Source organism: Lithobates pipiens, unplaced genomic scaffold (genome assembly GCF_037356315.1).
Source record: "Lithobates pipiens isolate NorthernLeopardFrog02 unplaced genomic scaffold, aLitPip1_a1.2 Scaffold_16, whole genome shotgun sequence".
NCBI lineage: Eukaryota > Metazoa > Chordata > Amphibia > Anura > Ranidae > Lithobates > Lithobates pipiens.
In genome coordinates, this window is record NW_027507748.1 from 335,487,036 (window position 1) to 335,512,103 (window position 25,068).

Consider the following 25,068-nt stretch of genomic DNA (forward strand, 5'->3'; position numbering starts at 1 on the left):
TTTTGCCCGTGAATTGCCCAGCACCTTAAGATTTAACTAGTGCAGAGTGAACAGCGATAATAATTTTTTTTAGTAATAGCTCCAGAACGGCCTTTTGCTGCTTCTCCATCCAGGGGGACAGCAATCAGCCAGTGAAATGGCTAATACAAAATGCATGATCTTACTGTATATAGATAGGACAAGGAGAGGTGCCAACAGACTTTAGAAAAGGGGTACACTCCCACGCCATTCACTGTTATCATGGAAACCTGCCACGCTTAACCCAGAAGTGTCCTGTGAGCTAGTATGGCCACATACTGACAGCCATGAGTCCTGCTAGTTTAGCAGATAGACTCTGGGATCAGGTGCAGCTCCTTCATCCAGTCTACCAGTACAGGAATATCAGTGAAAGGAGTAGTTTCTTGTGTGATATGCTGTAGCGCTTGCCAGGCTAACAATGGATTACATTGCAAGGCTATTACAGGTACTATATCAATATGGAACATGTAAGTGTATTGTATTACAAATAAAGAGATTAATTGCGCTAGTCTGTACACTTCTCCTTGTAGTTCTTTTGTCGTTTAATGAACATGCCTTATGCATTATGCCTTAGCACATGGCAGAAATCTGGCATGAACTCCCAAGCATAAGGTGCTATATTTTACAAAGTAAAACATTATGCATTTGGTATATTGTTTTTCTACAAATTATTACTAATGCTCCAGCAAATTTTTTTACTATAAAAAATAAATAACTCTTCTGTTTTTTCTACCTATATATTGTAATTTTGTTGTAATTTTGTTACACCTCTGGGGAAAGAAAGGCGTTATTTGAACTATATAGTTTTCTGTAAACCTGTGATTTGGGCCCCTAAAGTGAAAAAGGAAAGCGCAAGGATGAGTTTTCCCTCCAGAGGAGCACTGGGAATGAAAGGACTAAAATTTGTTGGGCTGAATAAGAGATGTTCCATCATTCAGACATCAATCAAGATGAGCTTCGAGTTCAAGTCAGGTTAGACTCGAACATCGGCTGTTCGATCGTTCGACAAAGATCAAACATTATGGGCCGTTCCTCAAAGATCGAACATTATGGGCTGTTTGCGCCAAATTCGAGCGGCACATCATGGCCCATAATGCACTGTGTCATCGCAGTGCATTGCTGGCTAATGATTGGCCAATCATGCACTATGAACCACATGCTTTGGCCAATCACAACACCTTAAGAAAACAGATCCATAATTGGCCAAAGGCAGGGTGCCTGTGACAAAATATGGCTCAGGGGGTTAAGTACACGCCCCACACTATATAAGGCTGCCTGCACGTTGGCCATGTGAAGTGTGTTGGTGTCGTTTGTGAAAGAGAGAGACAGAGAGATTGTCATTTCATTTAGTTTCAGCAGGCTGTTGCTAATATACTTCAGGCAGGCATGCGCGAGACAGTTAGATAACTGCAGTGTATTATGTGTATATATGTATCCCGGTTTTGAATATATATATATATATATATATATATATATATATATACGCTGTATACAGTTTAGCTTCATCTCACTGCAGACTGTTCCTGTTGTGTACTGTTGCTAATATACTTCACACAGGCGAGACAGTTAGATAGCTGCAGTGTATTCTGTGTATATATACATCCCGGCTGTGTATATACATTTATATATATATATATATATATATATACATATAAATATATATATATATATATATATATATATATATATATATATATATCTATATCTATATATAGATATATAGATATATATATACACTGTATACAGTTTAGATTCATCTCACTGCAGAATGTTCCTGGTGTACTGTCGCTAATATACTTCAGACAGGTGGGCGAGACAGCTGCAGTATATTTAGTATATATATATATACATCCCATCTTTGTATATATATATATATATATATATATATATATATATATATATATATATATATATATATATATATACACTGTATACAGTTTAGCTTTATTTCACTGCAGACCGTTCCTGGTGTATTGTTTCTAATATAGTTCAGCCAGGCAGGTGACTCACTGAGCTCAGTGCATTTAAACTATATATATATATATATATATATATATATATATATACAGGCTTGTATACATATATAGTCTAGCCAAGCCTATAACTGACTAGGCCATTGCCTGAGTGCGTGTTCAAAGACACTTTCAGCCAGGCAGGTGACTCACTGAGCTGCCAAGCCTATACCTTATTGTAGGCCATTCCTGGTGTACTGTTTTTATTAAATGTCAGGCGTTGTTTTTCTAATCTAATTGTACCTTATGTCTGGAAGACCACCAAGGAGAGACAAATGCTCACAGGCCACTAAAAAGAGGGCAAGCAGGCTCTGTGTCTACAGCAAACAGTGCTGGTCATGGACACGGTGCATCCTCAGCACGTGGCTGAGGGGCATGCTTGGGTTGTCCTTTTCTTCAGGAGCTGGCGGTATTGAGCAACAACATGCAGAAGAGTTGGTAGAATGGATGACCAAGCTGTCCTCATCCTCCTCATTAGGGATGAGCTGGGTGTTCGAGTCGAATGCATGTTCAACTTGAACACCGGTTGTTCGCTGTTCGGCGAAACCAGAATATTATGGGCCATTCATGCCAAATTCGAGTGGCACTCAAAATGCACTGTGGCATCGCAGTGCATTGCTGGCTGATGATTGGCCAAGCATGCACTATGACCCGTATGCTCGGCCAATCACAGTGCCGTCAGCGAGGAGAGCCATGATTGCCTGTGGCCAATTATGGCTTAGGGGTTTAGTACATGCCCCACACGATACAAGGCCGCCTTGCATAGTGTGTTGCGGGTGGCTAATAGAGACAGATAGGCAGAGACAGGGTCTTCATTTCCTTTGAAACTAGTGCAATTACAGTCAGTGTATTGAGCCACCTGCACAGTGTACACCTGAAGCTACCGCAATTGCTGGTGTTGTTCTGGTCCTATACCACAGGCAGCTGCAGCAGTTACAGTCAGTGTATTGTGCCCCCTGAACAGTGTACACCTGAAGCTACCACAATTGCCGGTGTTGTTCTGGTCCTATACCACAGGCAGCTGTAGCAGTTACAGTCGGGGGATTGTGCCATCTGCACAGTGTACACCTGAAGCTACCGCAATTGCTGGTGTTGTTCTGGTCCTATATCACAGGCAGCTGCATCAGTTACAGTCGATGTATTGTGCCACCTGCACAGTGTACACCTGAAGCTACCGCAATTGCTGGTGTTGTTCTGGTCCTATACAAAAGGCAGCTGTAGCAGTTACAGTTGGGGTATTGTGCCACCTGCACAGTGTACACCTTATGCTACCCCAATTGCTCATGTTGTTCTAGTCCTATACCACAGGCAGCTGTAGCAATTACATTCAGTGTATTGTGCCACCTGCACAGTGTACAACTGAAGCTACCCCAATTGCTGTTGTTGTTCTGGTCCTATACCACAGGCCACTGTAGCAGTTACAGACGGTATATTGTGCCACCTGCACAGTGTACAACTGAAGCTACCCCAATTGCTGTTGTTGTTCTGGTCCTATACCACAGGCCACTGTAGCAGTTACAGACGGTGTATTGTGCCACCTGCACAGTGTACACCTGAAGCTACCCCAATTGCTGGTGTTGTTCTGGTCCTATTCCACAGGCAGCTGCAGCAGTTACAGTCGGTGGATTGTGCCACCTGTTCAGTGTATACCTGAAGCTACCCAAATTGCTGGTGTTGTTCTGGTCCTATATCACAGGCAGCTGTAGCAGTTACAGTTGGTGTATTGTGCCACCTGCACAGTGTACCCCTGAAGCTACCCCAATTGCTGGTGTTTTTCTGGTCTTATACCACAGGCAACTGCAGAAGTTACAGTCAGTGTATTGTGCCACCTGCACAGTGTACACCTGAAGCTACCCCAATTGCTCATGTTGTTCTAGTCCTATACCACAGGCAGCTGTAGCAGTTACATTCGGTGTATTGTGCCACCTGCACAGTGTACAACTGAAGCTACCCCAATTGCTGTTGTTGTTCTGGTCCTATACCACAGGCCACTGTAGCAGTTACAGACGGTGTATTGTGCCACCTGCTCAGTGTACACCTGAAGCTACCCCAATTGCTGGTGTTGTTCTGGTCCTATACCACAGGCAGCTGCAGCAGTTACAGTCGGTGTAATGTGCCACCTGCACAGTGTACACCTGAAGCTACCCCAATTGCTGGTGTTGTTCTGGTCCTATACCACAGGCAGCTGTAGCAGTTACAGTCGGTGTATTGTCCCACCTGCTCAGTGTATACCTGAAGCTACCCAAATTGCTGGTGTTGTTCTGGTCCTATATCACAGGCAGCTGTAGCAGTTACAGTTGGTGTATTGTGCCACCTGCACAGTGTACCCCTGAAGCTACCCCAATTGCTGGTGTTTTTCTGGTCTTATACCACAGGCAACTGCAGCAGTTACAGTTGGTGTATTGTGCCACCTGCACAGTGTACACCTGAAGCTACCTCAATTGCTTGTGTTGTTCTGGTCCTATACCACAGGCAGCGGCAGCAGTTACAGTTAGTGTATTTTGCCACCTGAACAGTGTATACCTGAAGCTACTCCAATGGCTGGTGTTGTTCTGGTCCTATACCACAGGCAGCTGTAGCAGTTACCGTTGATGTATTGTGCCACCTGCACAGTGTACACCTGAAGCTACCCGAATTGCGAGTGTTCTTCAGATCCTATACCACAGGGAGGCAGCTGCAGTAATTACAGTTGGTGTACTGTGTCATCTGCACAGTGTGGACCTAAAGCTACCCCAGTTGCTGGTGTTCTGCTGATCCTATACAGCAGGCAGCTGCAGTAATTACAGTCGGTGTACTTTGTCATCTGCTCAGTGTGCACCTAAAGCTACCCCATTTGTTGGTGTTCTCATCTCCCTGCAGGCCATTAGTATGTCTGGAAGGTCAACAAGGAGAGGCAGACAGTCACGAGCCAATAAAAGAGGGCAAGCAGGCTTGGTGTCTAAAGGCAACAGTGCTGGTCATGGACGCAATGCATCATCATCAGCACGTGGCCATGGGACACGCTTGTTCTTATTTTCAGCAACTGGACGTGTTGAGCCACAATATGCTGAATACTTGGTAGAGTGAATGACCAAGCCCTCCTCATCCTCCTCATTCTCTCTCACCAAGGCTCAGGGTACTGTCAAAGCAGCTGCCAACACGGCCTCTTCCCTCATCTCAATGGCATCAGTCACTCCTTCCCTAGACCCACCATGTCCTCCTGAGGAGTCCCCCGAACTGTTTGAGCACAGTGTTGGGTACATGCTCCAGGAGGATGCCCAGTGTTTTGAAGTCTCTGATGATGATACCCAACTAGAGGAAGGCAGTAGCATGAGCCCAGAGAGAGGGGATGCCCAAGAAGGACAGAAATCTGGCAGTCATGTTCCACCAGCTGCAGCATACTGCCAGGTTTGCTCCAGTGATGAGGAGTGAGGGGATGATGAGGTCACTGACTCCACATGGGTGCCTGATAGGAGAGAGGAGGAGGAGGAGGTGGAGGAGGCACATCTCCAACGAGGCAGGATGCCCTCCAGGGGCCAGCTTAAGAGCAGCACACCAAGTGAATCACACCGCAGAACTCCGCCTGTGCAGGGCGCTGCCTCTGCACGTTATTCCAAAAGTTCTTTGGTATGGGCCTTTTTTTGAGATGAGTGCATCAGATTGCACCACTGCTATTTGCAACATATGTCTCAAGCCTATTTCACGTGGCCAAAACATCAGCTGCTTGGGCACCACATGCTTGACCAGACATACAGTGGTGTGAAAAAGTGTTTGCCCCCTTCCTCATTTCCTGTTCCTTTGCATGTTTGTCACACTTAAGTGTTTCGGGACATCAAACCAATTTAAACAATAGTCAAGGACAACACAAGTAAACACAAAATGCAATTTGTAAATGAAGGTGTTTATTATTAAAGGTGAAAAAAAATCCAAACCATCATGGCCCTGTGTGAAAAAGTGATTGCCCCCTAAACCTAATAACTGGTTGGGCAACCCTTAGCAGCAACAACTGCAACCAAGCGTTTGCGATAACGTGCAATGAGGCTTTTACAGCGTCCTGGAGGAATTTTGGCCCACTCATCTTTGCAGAATTGTCCTAATTCAGTTACATTAGAGGGTTTTCGAGCATGAACGGCCTTTTTAAGGTCATACCACAACATCTCAATAGGATTCAGGTCAGGACATTGGCTAGGCCACTCCAAAGTCTTCATTTTGTTTTTCTTCAGCCATTCGGTGGTGGACTTGCTGGTGTGTTTAGGATCATTGTCCTGCTGCAGAACCCAAGTTTGTTTCAGCTTGAGTACACGAACAGATGGTCGGACATTCTCCTTCAGGATCTCTTGGTAGACAGCAGAATTCATAGTTCCTTTTATCACGGCAAGTCTTCCAGGTCCTGAAGCAGCAAAACAGCCCCAGACCATCACACTACCACCACCATATTTTACTGTTGGTATAATGTTCTTTTTATGAAATGCAGTGTTCCTTCTACGCCAGATATACTTGGACACACACCTTCCAAAGAGTTCCACTTTTGTCTCATCGGTCCACAGAATGTTGTCCCAAAAGTCTTGGGGATCATCAAGATGTGTTGTGGAGAAATTGAGACGAGCTTTGATGTTCTTTTTGCTCAGCAGTGGTTTTCTCCTTGGAACTCTGCCATGCAGGCCATTTTTGCCCAGTCTTTTCCTGATGGTGGAGGCATGAACGCTGACCTTAACTGAGGCAAGTGAGGCCTGCAGTTCCTTGGACATTGTTGTGGGGTCTTTTGTGACCTCTTGGATGAGTCGTCGCTGCGCTCTTGGGGTAATTTTGGGCGGCCGGCCACTCCTGGGAAGGTTCACCACTGTTCCATGTCTTCGCCATTTGTGGATAATGGCTCTCACTGTGGTTCGCTGGATTCCCAAAGCTTTGGAAATGGCTTTATAACCCTTTCCAGACTGATAGATCTCAATTACTTTCTTTCTCAATTGTTCCTGAATTTCTTTGGGTCTCGGCATGATGTGTAGCTTTTTAGGATCTTCTGGTGGACCTTACTGTGTCAAGCAGCTCCTATTTAAGTGATGCCTTGATTGTGAACAGGTGTGGCAATAATCAGGCCTGGGTGTGGCTAGAGAAATTGAACTCAGGTGTGGACAACCACAGTTATAGTATGTTTTAACAAGGGGGGCAATCACTTTTTCACACAGGGCCATGATGGTTTGGATTTTTTTTCACCTTTAATAATAAACACCTTCATTTACAAATTGCATTTTGTGTTTACTTGTGTTGTCCTTGACTATTGTTTAAATTGGTTTGATGTTCCGAAACACTTAAGTGTGACAAACATGCAAAGGAACAGGAAATGAGGAAGGGGGCAAACACTTTTTCACACCACTGTATGTTGACCTGCCATGCAGGTCATTGGCAAGCGTATCTTAAAGACCCACACCAAAGAACAAGGCGGACCTCTCCTTGCTCCTCATCAACTAAGATCTCCAACCCCACTATACTTTCAGTCCTCTCTGAAACCTGCACTGAGAGGAATGAAGGTGTAGAATTAGGTGTGTCATAGCCAAGTACTTGCGGGCAATCTGCCAGCGGTACACCGGCGTCTGATTGTAGCAGGCAAATTTCCCTGCCCCAGCTGCTGGACCGTCAAAAGAAGTTCATTCCCAGCCATCCATATGCCCAGTGGTTGAATACTAGCTTGGCTAAATTGCTAGCACTTCAACTGCTGCCTTTTCAGTTGGTAGACTCTGCCCCCTTCCATGAGTTTGTGCAATGTGTGGTTCCTCAGTGGCAGGTTCCCAAACGCCACTTTTTTGTAATGGAAGGCGATTCCAGCTCTCTACTAGCATGTGGAAGGCAATGTCCATGCCTCACTGGACAGGGTGGTCAGCGGTAAGGTGCATATTACCACTGACTCATGGTCCAGCAGGCATGGACAGCGACGTTACCTATCTTTCACAGCGCATTGGGTGACTCTTCTGGCAGCTGGGAAGGATGCAGGACAAGGTGCAGTAGTGTTGGATGTTGTTCCGCCACCACGCCTCCAAAATGCTACTACTGGTTGTGACACACCTCTCTCCTCCACCCCCTCCTCTTCTTCTTCCTCCATGGCCTCTTCCTTTGCTTTGTCTTTGGAACCAGCGGTGCTCCGTAGGCGTTCAATGGGCTACGCAAGTACGCAGGCAAAAAGATGCCATGCCATGCTTGCGCTGGTGTGTTTGGGGGACAGGAGCCACACTGGGGCATATATTCTGTCAGCTCTGCAGGGGCAGGCTGAGAGGTGGTTGACCACATGCCAGATTAAGCCAGGAATGGTAGTTTGAGACAATGGCACCAACCTCCTCTCCACCCTCCAACAGGGACAACTGACCCATGTGCCCTGTGTGGCTCATGTCCTTAACTTGGTGGTGCAGCAGTTCTTGGGCATGTACCTGGGCTTACAGGATGTCCTGAGACAGGCCAGGAAAGTCTGTGTGCATTTCCCCTGGTCATATAATGCCAGTGCTCGGCTGGCTGAACTCCAAAAGGAATTGAACCTGCCCAAGAACCGCCTAATCTGTGACATACCCACCAGGTGGAACTCAAAGTTGGCCATGCTGCAGTGGCTACACATGCAGCAGAGGGCCATCAATGAGTACCTGTGTGACTAAGGCACCAGGACAGGGTCAGGGGAGCTTGGTTTTTTTCCCCACGCCAGTGGTCCATGATCAGGGATGCATGCACTGTCCTGTCACCATTTGAGGAGACCACAAGGGCGGCAAGCAGTGACAGTGCATGCATCAGTGACACTGTCCCTCTTGTCCACCTGTTGGAGCACACACTGCATGGAATAATAGACAGGACACTTGAGGCAGAACAGAGGGAAGAAGAGGAGCACTTCCTTACCTCTCAAGGCCCCTTTTATCCAGAGTGTTCCTGCTGGCCTGCCAATCATACAGGAAGAGAAAAAGGAGAGGGAGGAGGAGGATTGTGTCAGCATGGAGGTGGAGCCTAGCACTCAGCATCAGCAGCAGTCTTCAAGGGATCATTTACAATCCCAAGAAACCCATGGACTTGTACATGGCTGGGAGGAGGTGGCTGTGGATCATGTCATCCTTAGTGACCCAGAGGACTCCAGACTGAATGCCTCAGCAAACCTATGCTGCATGGCCTCCCTGATCCTGCAAAGCCTGCGGAAGGATCCTTGTATTCGTGGTAACAAGGAGAGGGATTATTACTGGCTGGCAACCCTCCTTGATCCACTTAGGGTAAGGTTGCAGACCTTATCTTGCCAGAGGGAGCACAGGATGAAACATCATTGGGAGGCCTTACAGAAAGGTTTTGCATTTCCAGAGCCTGGGAGGTTACAAATTTCTGATCCTCCTGGACAACGTGTTGCCGAGGCTTCGGTCAGTCACAGAAGGAGCGGTGGAGAAGGTGGCCATCTGATCGATGCGTTCAGACAATTTTTTAGTCCGCAGCCCCAAGGTATGATCGGTTCCAGCAACCATCGCCAGCGTCTGATTTACATGGTGCAGGAATACCTAGGGGCAAGATCAAACTTGGACACCTTTACCACCGAAAATCCTCTGGCTTACTGGGTCTTGAGGATGGATCACTGGCCAAAGCTTGCACAGTATGCAATTGAGCTACTGGCCTGTCCTGCATCCAGCGTTCTTTTGGAACGCACATTCAGTGCTGCTGGAGGCTTTGTAACCGATCACAGAGTGTGCCTGTCCACTGAATCGGTCGATCGGCTGACCTTCATAAAAATGAATCAGTCTTGGATCACCAGCTACCAAGCACCTGATGCTGATGTAAGCAATTTAATATGAGATCACTTCAAGAATGCCTATGCTGGTACTGAGTGACTATCCTGTTATGCTGAGTGACTACCCTCTTCCTCCTCAATTTTTATGCTGATAGCTTGTAAGAACATTTTTGGTTCTGGGCACCACCACCAGTGGCTAAGGCCCAATTTTTCTGTCTCTGTTTAACAGGGGCATGTAATTACAATTTTTGATGCAAAACTTTGCAACAGGGCTCATTCCTGCACTCCAACTAGATTATCCGTGAGGAGTTGCAGTGTTGTGGCACCAGCACCAGTGGCTAAGGCCCAATTTTTCTGCCCCTGTTTAACAGGGGCGTGTAATTAAAATTGTTGATGCAATACTTTGCAGCAAGGCTCATTCCTGCACTCCAACTAGAGTATCTTTGAGGGGTTGCAGTGTTTTGGCACCAGCACCAGTGCCTAAGGCCCAATTTTTCTGCCCCTGTTAAACAGGGGCATGTAATTACAATTCTTGATCTAATAGTTCACAGCAGGGTTCCTGCGCCCACCGAGAGTAACTGTGAGGGCTTACAGTGTTGTGGCAACTTCAACACCTAAGGCCCAAATTTCTGCATAGTATATAGGGCAGGCCCCTACTTTCAAACATCCAAATTACAAACGATTCCAACTTTCAAACAGAAGGAGACAACAGGAATTGAGAGGAAATCTACCCCTAAGAATGGAAATTCTCTCCTGTAAGAGTTCCTTGTTCACTAAAAACACAAAATTTTCAAAATAAAATTGTCACCGGGACAGAAAGTGAGGTGAAATCTTCTGAACAAGTGCACAGAAAGCAAAACAAAGGTTGCAGGGGTGATAACCCTTCCCTATGTTTTCCAAAAAGCTTAAAAATTGATTTTTTTGGCTGGAGCTACACTTTAAAAATGTACCAGTTCAAAATTACAAACAGATTCTACTTAAGAACAAACCTACAGTCCCTGTCTTGTTTGGACCACCTGTATACTGCTGTTTGGAGTATATAGGGCCTGGGGGCCCCCACTCCTTTTCTTTTTTTAATTTGGGTGCAGAGTTTCCCTTAATATCCATACAAGACCCAAAGGGGTTGATAATGGGCTGGGGGGTATTCATGCCATTTTTCTCGATGATTTTCATCCATATTGCCGGGACCAGACATTACATTAAAACCGCAAGCAGTTTTAAATTACTTTTATTCCTTTAGAAATTTCATTTTGTTCAGGGACAGTTCTAAACATGAGAAACATGTGCCACTTTACAGGCATACTATAGACACCCCCCCCCCCCCCCCCCCGGCATGATATTTAAAGGAATATTTCCTTTTTATTTTTTCACTTTAAGCATCATTAAAATCACTGCTCCTGAAAAAAATGCAATTTTTAAAACTTTTTTTTGCATTAATACATGTACCCTGGGGCAGGACCCGGGTCCCTGAACCCTTTTTAGGACAATAACTTGCATATTAGCCTTCAAAATTCGCACTTTTGATTTCTCACGTTCGAGTCCCATAGACTTTAATGGGGTTCGAAGGTTTGCGCAAACTATCGGTCCGTTCGCAAATTCTGGTGTGAACCGATTCGGGGGGGGGGGGGGGGTGTTCGGCTCATCCCTAAAAGTGACACATGATGGGGAGTCTATAACTCACTCTTCCCTATTATCACATGTCTGACAAAGGGAAGTCTTCAGCACCATCGTCCTTCAATAGTTGATGTCAATATTGAAAGGTGCAAAGGTGGCTGATGTTTAAAGTTGTGAAAAGGTGTGTCACAATAAACCATATCCTTTAAAAAAAAAAAAAAACACCTTTCACTATGAACTCTAATCCCTTTGGTACTTTACAAAGAATGCAATAAGAAATCTAATGCCGCGTACACACGGGCGGACTGTATGGCCTACTTAGTCCGCCGAAACACATTTCAGCGGACAGTCCGCTCATGTGTGGGCTTCAGTGGACTTTTTCAGCGTGCAGTCCGGCGTACTAAGTATTTCGGATTTTTCGAAATACTGTCCGTCGTACTCGCATTTCGGCGGGCAATCCGCCCGTGTGTATGCCAGTCCGCCGTACTTTTGAAATGAGCGGACTTTTCCCGCCCGGAGAAAAGTCCGCTCATTTCGAGCGGGTATCCAGGTAGGCGGGGCCCACGAAGGAGACGTCGCTGGCCCCGCCGCCTGGTATGGACTTAAAGGGGAACCCCAACGCCGAAAAAAATCAGCGTGGGGGTCCCCCCAAGTCCACAACAGACCCTTGTCCGAGCACGCTACCCGGCCGGCCAGGAAAGGGGGGCGAGCGAGCGCCCCCCCTCCTAAACCGTACCAGGCCGCGTGCCCTCAACATGGGGGGGTGCCTTGGGGAAGGGGGGGGCGCGCGGCCCCCCCACCCCAAAGCACCTTATCCCCATGTTGATGAGGACAATGGCCTCTTCCCGACAACCCTGGCCGTTGGTTGTCGGGGTCTGCGGGCGTGGGGCTTATCGGAATCCGGGAGCCCCCTTTAATAAGGGGGCCCCCGGATACCGGCCCCCCACCCTATGTGAATGAGTATGGGGTACAATGTACCCCTACCCATTCACCTGTAAAATAAAAGTACAAAAAAAAACACAACACACGAGATAAAATACTTTATTGCACAGCTCCGGGGGTCTTCCGTCTTCGGGGGTCTTCTCGCCGGACTCCTCCGCTATCTTCTTGTAGCTCTTTTGCAAGCGGAGGAGTCCGGCTTTCTTCCTCGCCGCCGGCCTCTTCTCCCGACTTCGGGGGTCTTGTTCCCCTCTTCGGTTCTTCTGCCGGGCCACCGCGCCTTCTTATAGCTCTTTTACAGGTGGTGGCCCGGTCTTCTGTCGCCGCCGCCGCCTTCCGTTCTTCTTCTTCTTCTTCTCCAGGAGATGTTGCCTCGACGATCTCTCCGGCCGGAATGCCAGGGACGCACTGCGCGGCCACTTATATAGGGACAAGGGGCGGTGTCACATGGCTTTATGTCACATGGGTTGGTCACATGGGTTGATGTCACATGGGGACTATGACATCGTAAGGGGGCGGGGTCACCATGTGACACCAACCCATGTGACATAAAGCCATGTGACACCGCCCCTTGTCCCTATATAAGTGGCCGCGCAGTGCGTCCCTGGCATTCCGGCCGGAGAGATCGTCGAGGCAACATCTCCTGGAGAAGAAGAAGAAGAAGAAGAAGAAGAAGAAGAACGGAAGGCGGCGGCGGCGGCGACAGAAGACCGGGCCACCGCCTGTAAAAGAGCTATAAGAAGGCGCGGTGGCCCGGCAGAAGAACCGAAGAGGGGGACAAGACCCCCGAAGTCGGGAGAAGAGGCCGGCGGCGAGGAAGAAAGCCGGACTCCTCCGCTAGCAAAAAAGCTACAAGAAGATAGCGGAGGAGTCCGGCGAGAAGACCCCCGAAGATGGAAGACCCCCGGAGCTGTGCAATAAAGTATTTTATCTCGTGTGTTGTGTTTTTTTTTTGTACTTTTATTTTACAGGTGAATGGGTAGGGGTACATTGTACCCCATACTCATTCACATAGGGTGGGGGCCGGTATCCAGGGGCCCCCTTATTAAAGGGGGCTCCCGGATTCCGATAAGCCCCCCCCACCCGCAGACCCCGACAACCAGCGGCCAGGGTTGTCGGGAAGAGGCCCTTGTCCTCATCAACATGGGGACAAGGTGCTTTGGGATGGGGGGGCCGCGCGGCCCCCCTTCCCCAAGGCACCCCCCCATGTTGAGGGCACGCGGCCTGGTACGGTTTAGGAGGGGGGCGCTCGCTCGCCCCCCTTTCCTGGCCGGCCGGGTAGCGTGCTCGGACAAGGGTCTGTTGTGGACTTGGGGGGGACCCCCACGCTGATTTTTTTCGGCATTGGGGTTCCCCTTTAAGTCCGTACCAGGCGGCGGGGCCAGCGACGTCTCCTTCGCGGGCCCCGCCTACCTGGAGACGCGCTCGAAATGAGCGGACTTTCCTCCGCGTGTGTGGGCGAGTCCGTTCATTTCAAAAGTAGGGCGGATAGTATGGCGGACTTAGTACGCCGTATTAGTCCGCTCAAAAAGTGGTGTGTGTGGTCAAGTCCGTTCATTCGAAAGTAATGACGGACTGTCCGTCGGATTGTATGACGGACTAAGTAGGCCATACAGTCCGCCCGTGTGTACGCGGCTTAAGGGTGAAATCAGGACGGCTAAGATAGAACACGAAAGGAACATAGAGAAGGACAGTAAAAAAAAATTGCAAGAAATTCTTTAAGTATATAAATATTAAGAGGAGACCAGTACATATTGGCCCTATAAAGGATGATGAAGGGAATCTGGTTACAAAAGACGGAGAGATGGCGAAGGTCTTGAATATATTCTTCTCAGTTTTCACAAGGGAAACGGGGGGGGGGGGGGATACAGTAACCAAGACAGTAATGTTAATTTTCATAGCATGTCAAAGGAAGCACCCTCATGGTTAACAGAGGACAGAATTAGAAACAGACTTGAAAGCTTAACATAAATAAATCACCAGGCCAGATGGCTTACACCCAAGAAATCTTAAAGTGGGAGTAAACACGCACATTTTTTTTATTTTTTTTTTAAACGTGCAAAGCAAAAGGCATAATGAGCTAGTATGCACCGCGGCGTTTCTTCTGGGTATTGCGGCTCCGGCGTTGTGAGTGGCCGGAGCCGCGAAATATCGTCACTCCCGCGCATGCGCGCGGGAGATTTCATTCCGGCCGGCCGGCCACTGCCGGATTTTCAGGCCGAGAATCCCCTTGTGCGCATGCGCCGCTGCAGTCAGCGGCGCATACCGAGGGGAATATCTCCTAAACCGTAGAGGTTTAGGAGATATTTTTTTTACCTACAGGTAAGCCTTATTATAGGCTTTCCTGTAGGTAAAAGTTAAAAAATCGAGTATACAACCACTTTAAGGAACTCAGTCAACTGATAGCCAGACCATTGTTCCTAATTTTTGTGGACAGTTTACTGTCAGGAATGGTACCAACCAGGGGCGTAACTAGAAATCACAGGGCCCCATAGCAAAATGTTGTATGGCCCCCCCCCCCCCCCCATCAAAAAAAAAAAAAATGAACTAATGCCATTGAACAACAGACTACCACACCCATGTGGCACAGTACCCAGGCAACAGCTTATATTAATTTTGAACAACAAAGTATGCACTATACTGTATGCAGCCCCTGAAGGGAACACATTGCAGACCTCCAGGCCTTCTAACCAATTTCTGTTCTGTTATATAAAATGAAATAGTTCAACTCACCATAATGCAAAATCAGTGGGATCCCTGAGCGTGTCACTTGCCATCATCGCCTGCCACCAGATGCAGATTGTAACTTGTCACAGGTTGCGGAATGTCACCTACCACATGTTGCAGATTGTCCACTTGCCACATCCCAGATTGTCACTTGCCAAGATAGATAAGTCACACATTATGCCACACATTATGGATTGTCACTTGCCACGTCCTGGATTGTCACTTGCCACGTCACTTGCTAAACATTATGGATTGTCACTTGCCACGTCCTGGATTGTCACTTGCCACATCACTTGCCACACATTATGGATTGTCACTTGCCACGTCCTGGATTGTCACTTGCCACACATTATGGATTGTCACTTGCCACGTCCTGGATTGTCACTTGCCACACATTATGGATTGTCACTTGCCACGTCCTGGATTGTCACTTGCCACACATTAAGGATTGTCACTTGTCACATCACCTGCTACATGTTGCGGATTGTCCACTTGCCACATCGCCTGCCACCAGATGCAGATTGTCACTTGTCACACGTTGCAGAATGTCACCTGCCACATGTTGTGGATTGTCCACTTGCCACATCCCGGATTGTCACTTGCCACGTTACCTGCCACACATTACGGATTGTCACTTGCCACGTCCTAGATTGTCACTTGCCACGTCCCGGGTTGTCACTTGCCACGTCACCTGCCACACATTACGGATTGTCACTTGCCACATCACCTGCCACACATTACGGAATGTCACTTGCCACGTCACGGATTTTCACTTGCTACGTCCCCTGCCACATGTTACGGATTGTCACTTGCCACATCCAGGTAGTCACTTGCCACGTTACCTGCCACACATTACGGATTGTCACTTGCCACGTCATTACAGATTGTCACTTGCCACATCCTAGATTGTCACTTGCCATACATTATGGATTGTCACTTGCACGTCCCGGGTTGTCACTTGCCACGTCACCTGCCACACATTACGGATTGACACTTGTCACGTCACGGATTTTCACTTGCCACGTCACCTGCCACATGTTATGGATTGTCACTTGCCACATCCAGGTTGTCACTTGCCATGTCACCTGCCACACGTTATGGATTGTCACTTGCCACGTCCCGGGTTGTCACTTGCCACGTCGCCTGCCACACATTATGGATTGTCATTTGCCACGTCATGGATTTTCACTTGCCACGTCACCTGCCACACGTTACGGATTGTCACTTGCCACGTCGCCTGCCACACATTATGGATTGTCACTTGCTCTGCCACTTTCCTGCTGTGTCACTGAGTCAGGCAGCAGATTATCAGTCAGACAGCAGAGAGATAATGTCAGCTCTCTGCTTCCTGGCTGCCTGCCCAGTGAGGGGGGAACTGCACTGCAGGGATGCAGGGCGGCCAGAGATGATGTCATCTCTATGCTCCCCGCCTGTCAGCTCCCTGATTGGCCAGCCCACTCTCTCACCAGCGAACTGGCCACTCTCATCCGCCTCCCACGGATCCTCTGACCGCCCGCTCTCACTCACTGAGCCGCCTGTGGACCACCCGCGGAGCCGCGGACTACCCGCGGAGCCGCCCGCGGACCACCCGCGGAGCCGCGGACTACCCGCGGAGCCGCCCGCGGACCACCCGCGGAGCCGCGGACTACCCGCGGACCTCCCGCGGAGCCGCCGGCTATCTCCCGCGGAGCCGTGGCGCCTGTCCTCACCGGGCCCCACTTGACTGCGGGCCCCATAGCGCCCGCATGTGTTGCTATGGCGGTAGTTCCGCCACTGGTACCAACTGATTGGAGAAAAGCCAATGTTTAAAAAAGAACTAAAATATACCTGGGAATTACAGGCCAGTTAGCCTAACATCAATAGTCTGCAAGCTATTGGAGGGGATGATAAGGGACTATATACAAGATTTTAGTAATGAAAACAGTATCATTAGCAGTAATCAGCATGGATTTGTGAAACATTGTTCTTGCCAGACAAATCTATTAACCTTCTATGAAGAAGTGAGCTTCCATCTAGATAAATGAAGGGCTGTGGACATGGTATATCTAGATTTTGCAAAGGCATTCAATATAGTTCCCCACAAACATTTACTGTTCAAACTCAGCTCTGTCGGCATGGACCACAGGTTAAGTACCTGGATTGAAAACTGGCTACAGGGGCAAGTCCAAAAGGTGGTTATTAATGGGGAGTACTCAGAATGGTCTGGTGTAGAAAGTGGGGTCCCCCCCAGGGTTCTGTTCTGGGACCAATCCTGTTTAATTTATTCATAAACAATCTAGTGGATGGGATAAACAGCTGAATCTCAGTATTTGCAGATGATATAATGCTAAACAGGACAATAACTTCTATGCAGGATGTGGAAAACTTGCAAAAAATACTTAAAACAACTTAATGGGGTGGGCAACTACATGGCAAATGAGGTTTAATGCTGAAAAATGTAAAGTATTTCATTTAGGAGCCAAAAATGTAAATGCAATTTACTCACTGGGGGGAGAACCTCTGGGGGAATCTAGGATGGAAAAGGACCTGGGGGTCTAGTAGATGAGAGGCTCAGCGATGGCATGCAATGTCAAGCTGCTGCAAGCAAAGCCAACAAAATATTTGCATGCATTAAAAAGGGGATTAATTCCCGAGATAAGATGGTAATTCTCCCACTCTACAAGACTCAGGTCCAGCCACACCTGGAGTATGTCATCCAGTTCTGGGTGCCAGTCCTCAAGAGAGATATGCTGGAACTGGAGAGAGTCCAGAAAAGGGCAACAAAAATGAATTATTCTCTCTGGAGAGGAGACGCTTGGGATATGATTTAATTGTATAAATAGCGTAATGGTGACCCTAGCATAAGGAAAAAACATTTCAGTTTAAGAGAATTTAAAAATACATGCAACCATTCACTAAAATTGGAAGAGAAGCAGTTTAACCTTAAACTTCTTAGGGGGTTCTTTACTGTCAGAGTGGTAAGGATGTAGAATTATCTTCCACAAGCAGCGGTATCAGCGGGGAGCAGCAATAATTTCAAAAAACTATTAGATGGGTAGCTTAACTATCACAACATACAGGGGTATACAATGTTCTATTAACATAATAGAACACACAGTTTGGACTGGATGGACTTGTGTCTTTTTTCAACCTTACCAACTATATAACATAGCACAACTTGCATGGTACATTTTCATTATCGAACTGAAATGTGTCTGTTCCACGAAAGGACTAGTTGTTTGTGTTTACCTTCAAACCAAAAGTTCCAAGTCCCATCCCCGCCGGGAGAAGATAGTATCTATCACTGGTGGCTATATCAGGCTCTTGCAACAAACAAGTGAATCCGGCAGGCTGGTTGTACCTAATGCCGCGTACACACGAGCGGACTGTATGGCGTACTTAGTTCGTCATACAATCCGACGGACAGTCCGTCGTACTTTCGACTGAACGGACTTGACCACACACGGATGCACAAACAGTCCGTCGAAAGCTTGCGCGATGATGTGTACAGCACGTACGACGGGACTAGAAATAGGAAGTCCAAGACACAGCAAAGCACCCTTCCGCCGTGTAAATCCTTTCTGGGCATGCGCCATTCTTAGTCCGTCGAACTAGTATACTGACGAGCGGATTGTCCGCTGAAACCAAAGTACGACGGACAGAATTTCGACAAATCCGAAATTCTTAGTGCGCTGGACTGCACGCTGAAAAAGTCTGCTGAAGCCCACACATGAGCGGATTGTCCGCTGAAATGTGTTTAGACGGACTAAGTACGCCATACAGTCCGCTCGTGTGTACGCGGCATAAGTTTATCAATCAACTTGATACATTGAGCCTGCCCATCAAATCTTGGCCAGTTCCTACTGCTTAAATTACATTTAAACATGCTGTTTTGTTTTATCATTTTGGTAATGTCTACTCCTGCACCAGTTAGTCCATATTTTATTTAATATAAGGGGAGTTGCCACATTGAGACAACTTGCTATTGAGTTAAAAACAACTGTGTTGTAAATCTGGCATTACAGTATGCAAGTCTGGCCACATGACAATGTGAATGATTCAAAATGCCATCTCTAGAGACCTTATTACTGTGAATCCTACTCTACAATTTTGTATGTATGAAAACATATGCATTGCTTTTTTCTTCATGCTCTCAAAACATCAGGAAGGTAAAATGAATGAATTACAACTACTGACTGAGTATGGAGAATGCTGAACTATGCTTAAAGAAATGAGTACAAAAGATGACAGCATGCATCTTTAGTGCTAGCACTCTGTCATTGTGAAAATAGGCAGTTTGAGCATAGCTTAGTATTTAAGGAGTCCCTGACCAGATGTGAGATACTAACTGGCAGGATTGTGAACATGTCACCTTAATAAAATGTGCCCCAGGGTTGATGATTGGTATGGAGAAAACAAACTTGTTTCCTTAAAATCTTATTAAGCTCTGTTCTGAGCCGTGGGGCCCAGAGGCTTTATAGAGTTTTGGCTGGGAATAAGCCTCCAGTCCTGGATCTACATCTCACCAGGATATTAGTCAACTGGGCTCAGGTCTTTTTGTATGTGAGCTAACTAAAACTGGTCATACTCTGCTGGCCACACTGTATTTGACAAAAGTCTATAGTTCAATCAACATTTTTGGTTGAAAAGCACCTGCATCCAATCAAATGCAGGCAATGTATGGGAATTCTGACAGATGGAGGTGTTCATTATCAGAATACAATAGCCCCGCTGGGGGATTTCTCCATCTGTCCTGTTTGCACAATCCACTGGATGAGCAAAATAAATATTTATATGTATGGCCAGCTCAGGGATCAGGTGTCAGGGAAATAGTCGCATCCCTATGCGCAACCACGCAAGGTACGGTCGTGTTAACGCGTGTCAGTGCACTCGGAGGCGCAATGTGATTCTAAAACAAACGCCCGGTATTACGTCTGAGCAAGCGCGCGTATGTGATGGTGGTACAAACGCATAACCTTACAACGTCGTAGGCGTACGAACGCAATGGCGCGCATACGACATGACATAGGCGCCTTACCTATTTAAACGTTCGTCTGACAGTGCTGCATTGCTGGATTATCGTCATCTTCTCCTGTATACCTGTGTCCATGATTTCTGCTATCTGATCTCCCATGTACCGACCCGGCTTGTTTGACCTGCTCCTGTTGTTCTCCTGGCTCTTACTACTGGCTTGTACCCGACATCCCTTGTCTGCTTCCTGCAGCCGATCCCGGCTCGGCTTGGACTCCAATACTCCGGTCTTCAGCTCAGGACCTGTAGCTCCGACCTCAGGACTGATCTACTGTGTTTGACCCCCGGCCTGGCCTTGACCCTGCTATTGGACTTTCGTTCATTCTTCTCTTGGACTTCCCAAGCACGGTTGCCCCCAGAGTCTTGCTCAACTCAGCTCCTGTCATCTGCTGCTACTACCAGGCAACCCGTGCTTCTGTGGGCACTGCATCCCTGTGTCATCTTAAGGGTTGTGCTGCACTCGGCAGCAAGGGGAGCCCTCTCAGCATCTCGGCCTCCCTCCAGACTCGTGACATCAGGGCTTCACCCCCTGGAGACCATCATGCTGCAAGGGAGCAGCAGGTATGTACAGATAAACAAAAATGGGTCTGTGTTCTGGCCTGAAAGACAGGCTCTCTGACCAGGCTGTTTTCTGAGAGAAACAATGGTATCTGTGCTGATACAAACATAGCCGGGAGGCTGAAGAGATTTATGTTGTTTTATTTTATGAAAGAGACCACTGCAAGGGAAAACCCTTACCAAGAGGTTTAAGAGATTTATGATGTTTGAAATTATGTGGGAGATCACTAGATGATGTTAACAACTGGAATAAGTTCTTGAAAGCCCTGTCCTTAAGCTGGAACCCTCACACTATCTTATCAGAGTTTTTCAATAAGAAAGTTTGGTATGAATCTCATTCAAGAGAGTACTTTTAAAAGGGAGATATGGTACATTCCAAGCTTCCTCATTCCAACAACCGCTGCTTGCTTCTATCTTCCAAATTGGTCTTGATGGAAGTAGAGACAGGAAAAGAAACAATATCCTTCTCCTTCCTCTGTTGAATTTTTTTTGGATCACTAATGCAGCAATCAGATGAAGGGGTCCTTCAAGGCTCCGAAACGTTGCTTTCTGCTGTAACGATGTGATTGCTGAATAAAGTTTTGGACCTAGGGTGGAGATCTATGGTGTGCTGGTGACATTAACTTGCTATGTCCTTGTATGTGTCCCCCTCATGTTGTCTTCTGTAGGCAGCTTGTGATGGGTGGGCCTGTTGGGTCCCTCCCACAGCTCTGCTATCTGCACAGGCTATGTACAGTCCAGTGGTGATGTCACTGCTACTTTTACAAAGTAATAACAGAGTTTGCAGAAGAATTTGATGAACACAAACTGGAATTTTTTTGTCCTTTGTGTATTTTGAAGAATATATTTAAATAAAATGTTTGTTGCTTGTGTCCACTCATTAAAATTAGAAGAGAAGAGTTTTAACCTTAAACTACATAGAGGGTTCTTTACTGTAAGCCCTTGTACACACGGTCAGACATTCCGGCGGAAAATGTCCGACTGGACCGTGTTGTCGGATAATCCAACTGTGTGTGGGCTCCATCGGACTGTTTCCTTCAGAATATCCGACAGACAAAGTTTTAGAGCTAGGCTGTAAAATTTTCCGGCAACATGATCCGATCGGACTTCGTCCGATCGTTTGTAGAGAATTCCGATCGGACAAAGTGCCACACATGCTCAGATCAAATTCCTAGACCAAAGCTATTGGCTACTAGCCTTGAACGTAGTCCCGTTGTTACTAAATAACGTCATCACGTTACGAACGATTGGATTTTCCGTCAACTTTGTCCGGCCATGTGTGTGCAACACCAGTTTCGGACAAAATCTGTCGGACAAAATCCGACGGATTTTGTTGTCGGAATGTCCGACCGTGTGTAAAAGGGCTAAGAGTGACAATGATGTGGAATTCCCTTCCACAGGCAGTGGTCTCAATGGGGGGCATTGATAGTTTCAAGAAACTATTAGATAAGCACCTGAACGACCGCAACATACAGGGATATACAATGTAATACTGACATATAATCACACACTTAGGTTGGACTTGATGGACTTTTTCAACCTAAGCTATTATGTTTAGATCCAGCGGTAGAAAGAACAGGGAGACTAAAAAAGGAAAAGGTGTATCACAATTTTTTTATTAAAGCTTCATACTGCCACCTCATAACTTGCTTACTTATGCAATCACCATGAGTACATAATGGTAAATACAGACCTGATTATAGACAGACACACTTTCAGGAATCAAGGGCTACAGTTGTGGTGGTCAGTGCTACCTCTCATAGCAGCAAATATGCTGCCAGCTTTGTTCTGGGACATAAGAACAAAAACACAACAGAAGTGGAAGAAGACAAGGCTGATTTATTGAATAAGCTCCTACAAGACCTACGTATGTGTAGTGCCCTCCCAGATAGGCTGGTAGGTTTGGTTAGGCAAATTCATCTCTGTGGCTCTCCTGTAATCAGCAGAGCACAATGTAATTGCTTTGAACTGCTTTGGAATCTGCAGACTGTGAGTTTGGTTGCTTCACCCAACTTCTGGAAGTTTACAGAATGTAATGGATGGGAGAGTCAAATGAGCAGCCTGATTATTTATGCAACTTCAGCCAATCCCTGAGGAGGTGTGCCCAGATGGTGTTTGGGGGGGTATAAATAATTCAGAACCTTAGAAAGCAGGGTTCTTCCCCAGGAGCAGAGGTTCCCAGCCAGAAGGGCAATTGCCTTCTTCCCTGTCTCATCAAGGTGCCAGATGTGCATAGCTGGAGGCCTATTCGGCTAAATCTTTGAGAGCTGGAGGAGGGTTTTCACTCAGGATGGATCCAGTCCTGCTGAGGAAACTGTCTGCCGGAGTCTGGAGGGAGACATCCAAGTCCCAGAGAGACTACAAGTACAGACCTGAGAAAGGGATCCTAGTGACTGTTGCTGCTGTTAAACCCTGGTGCACTAAGTTTAAGGTTTGCTTGTCCTACGACATTGCTAAGGGTATCCCAGGGCTGTCCACTTTATGTTCTCAAAGGACTGTGTTAACAAGTAGCTGCAAAGGGAAGAGTGTCCTTACATTTTTAATCAGTGTTCTGGAGTATCTCACAGCTTCCTTAAGCGCTATCCAAGTTACTCTGCCTTAAACTTTAAAAAAGAACCCCCTAGACTGTTTACTGAGCCAGAGGAGTGAATGTTGCTTTGCTGGCTGCCATTGCAGAAAAGGAAAGGAACCAGGGACACAACTAAGCAACCATTTGAGGGGTAAGCGCTACATATATTTGTTTGCCAAGACACATGGTACTAAAGTAGCACACAGGCTACATGGAGCAGTCAAAAGCTTGTACAGTCAATAGTTACAAAACAAACCTCAAGATAGTATATGAAATATTGGGCTGAAGTATTAAAATATATTATTATGGCCATGTGATAGCCATAGCCAAGTGACAGATTCCACAAAGATATATGCGGAAATTCCCTACATTTTTTACCATAACCTGGAGGCAGGCAGCTTTGTCCCAACCATACATGACTAAAGATTGTAGGCTTTACACATTTACCAACAACACCCCAAAGCTACAATTTAAGTTCTTTGAAGGCCACTTTTTTTAATCAAACAAGCTGTATCTGCCACAAACAGCCTTGTTAGAGCCCTAGCTGCCATTGCTCCACTTAGGGGTCAATTAACTCTCTAGATACAGCTTGATAATCACTACCCTGTTACCAACATTACCTATATTTTTACCAACAAGCACCACCTTCAAAGATCCTGAGGCCTTTTTCCAGCTCCTATGACAGTTGAAACAACAGAAAAATTAGCATCTGGCGTAAAGTGATGCTGTGATTCGAAAAAAATAGCAAATGGATGCAAAGAAAAAAAGAAAAGTAAAATGAAGAAAAAGCTAAAATATTGGGGGAAGAAAAGTGGGATTATACGAGGGAGGACAGGAAAATGTATCCTATGATGACAAAGCCCTGACTGATTTGCAGACAAGACTTTCCACTATCCAGCTTGCCTATATGCCACAGAGCGTAACTCCACCTTTCCAACCAAATGATTGCCTTCTCCCTTTTCTAACATAAGCATTCATTAACTTTGCTATGACCGCAGCTTCTACTACAAGACCATACTAGTTTTTCACTTACAATATTCTTTTGCTTTGAATCCCCAGAAGTGTCTGTACCATGCAATCCTGTGTGGCTACCTCACTGTTGTGTACAAATCAATTGCTCAGTATTTCTAGGCAGGAAATAAAATATTGATTTGTATGATCAGTTGTTAAACAAATAAGGATTTACACTTCCTAATTATGCATGATTTCATGCTTTCATAGAGGTTGAATTATACAATGTTAACATACAGTAATGAGGAAAGAAGCTATTTTAACATTCATTCATAAATTTGCATAGGTTTTAAGATGTATTATTACACCAGAGAGTACTAAAATCATATCAAATAAGCTGGGTTAGCGATAATAAATATTCATATATTTCACAAATTCACATTTATCTTTTTTAGTGGGATTATAATGTCACCAGTGTTAAATGCTCATTACCTTACACATCAGTATAATAATAATATCTTATTTCAGAACTAATCTTCTAGGTGCTACACTTATTCTCTCTGCAGTACTCTGTTAGATGTAAGGATTAGAATGTCTGCTAATCTTTTTAGAAGTGTGTGCTTACAAAAACTCTCATTGAATACATCCAATTTCTCCATTGTGTGTGCTCTTTAGGGTATTGTCCTACAAAAATGTGGCCATTTGGTGGTGATTTGTATAATTCTGCATAGTAGGTAAAAGAGATACACCATGAACTTTTATCTTGCACTCTCAGACCAGGAATTGACCTGAACGGATGTGAGCCCAGCTGGACATAATTGTCATAAATGCCAGCTAGTGACTTAAAGATGACCAGTATTCTGTCACCTTGTGTTTCCCTGTGTGTAGCTTGACATACAGCCAAACCCTCCTATTCTTCAATAAGCCAAACTGATGTCATTTTGAAGCTTTTTTAA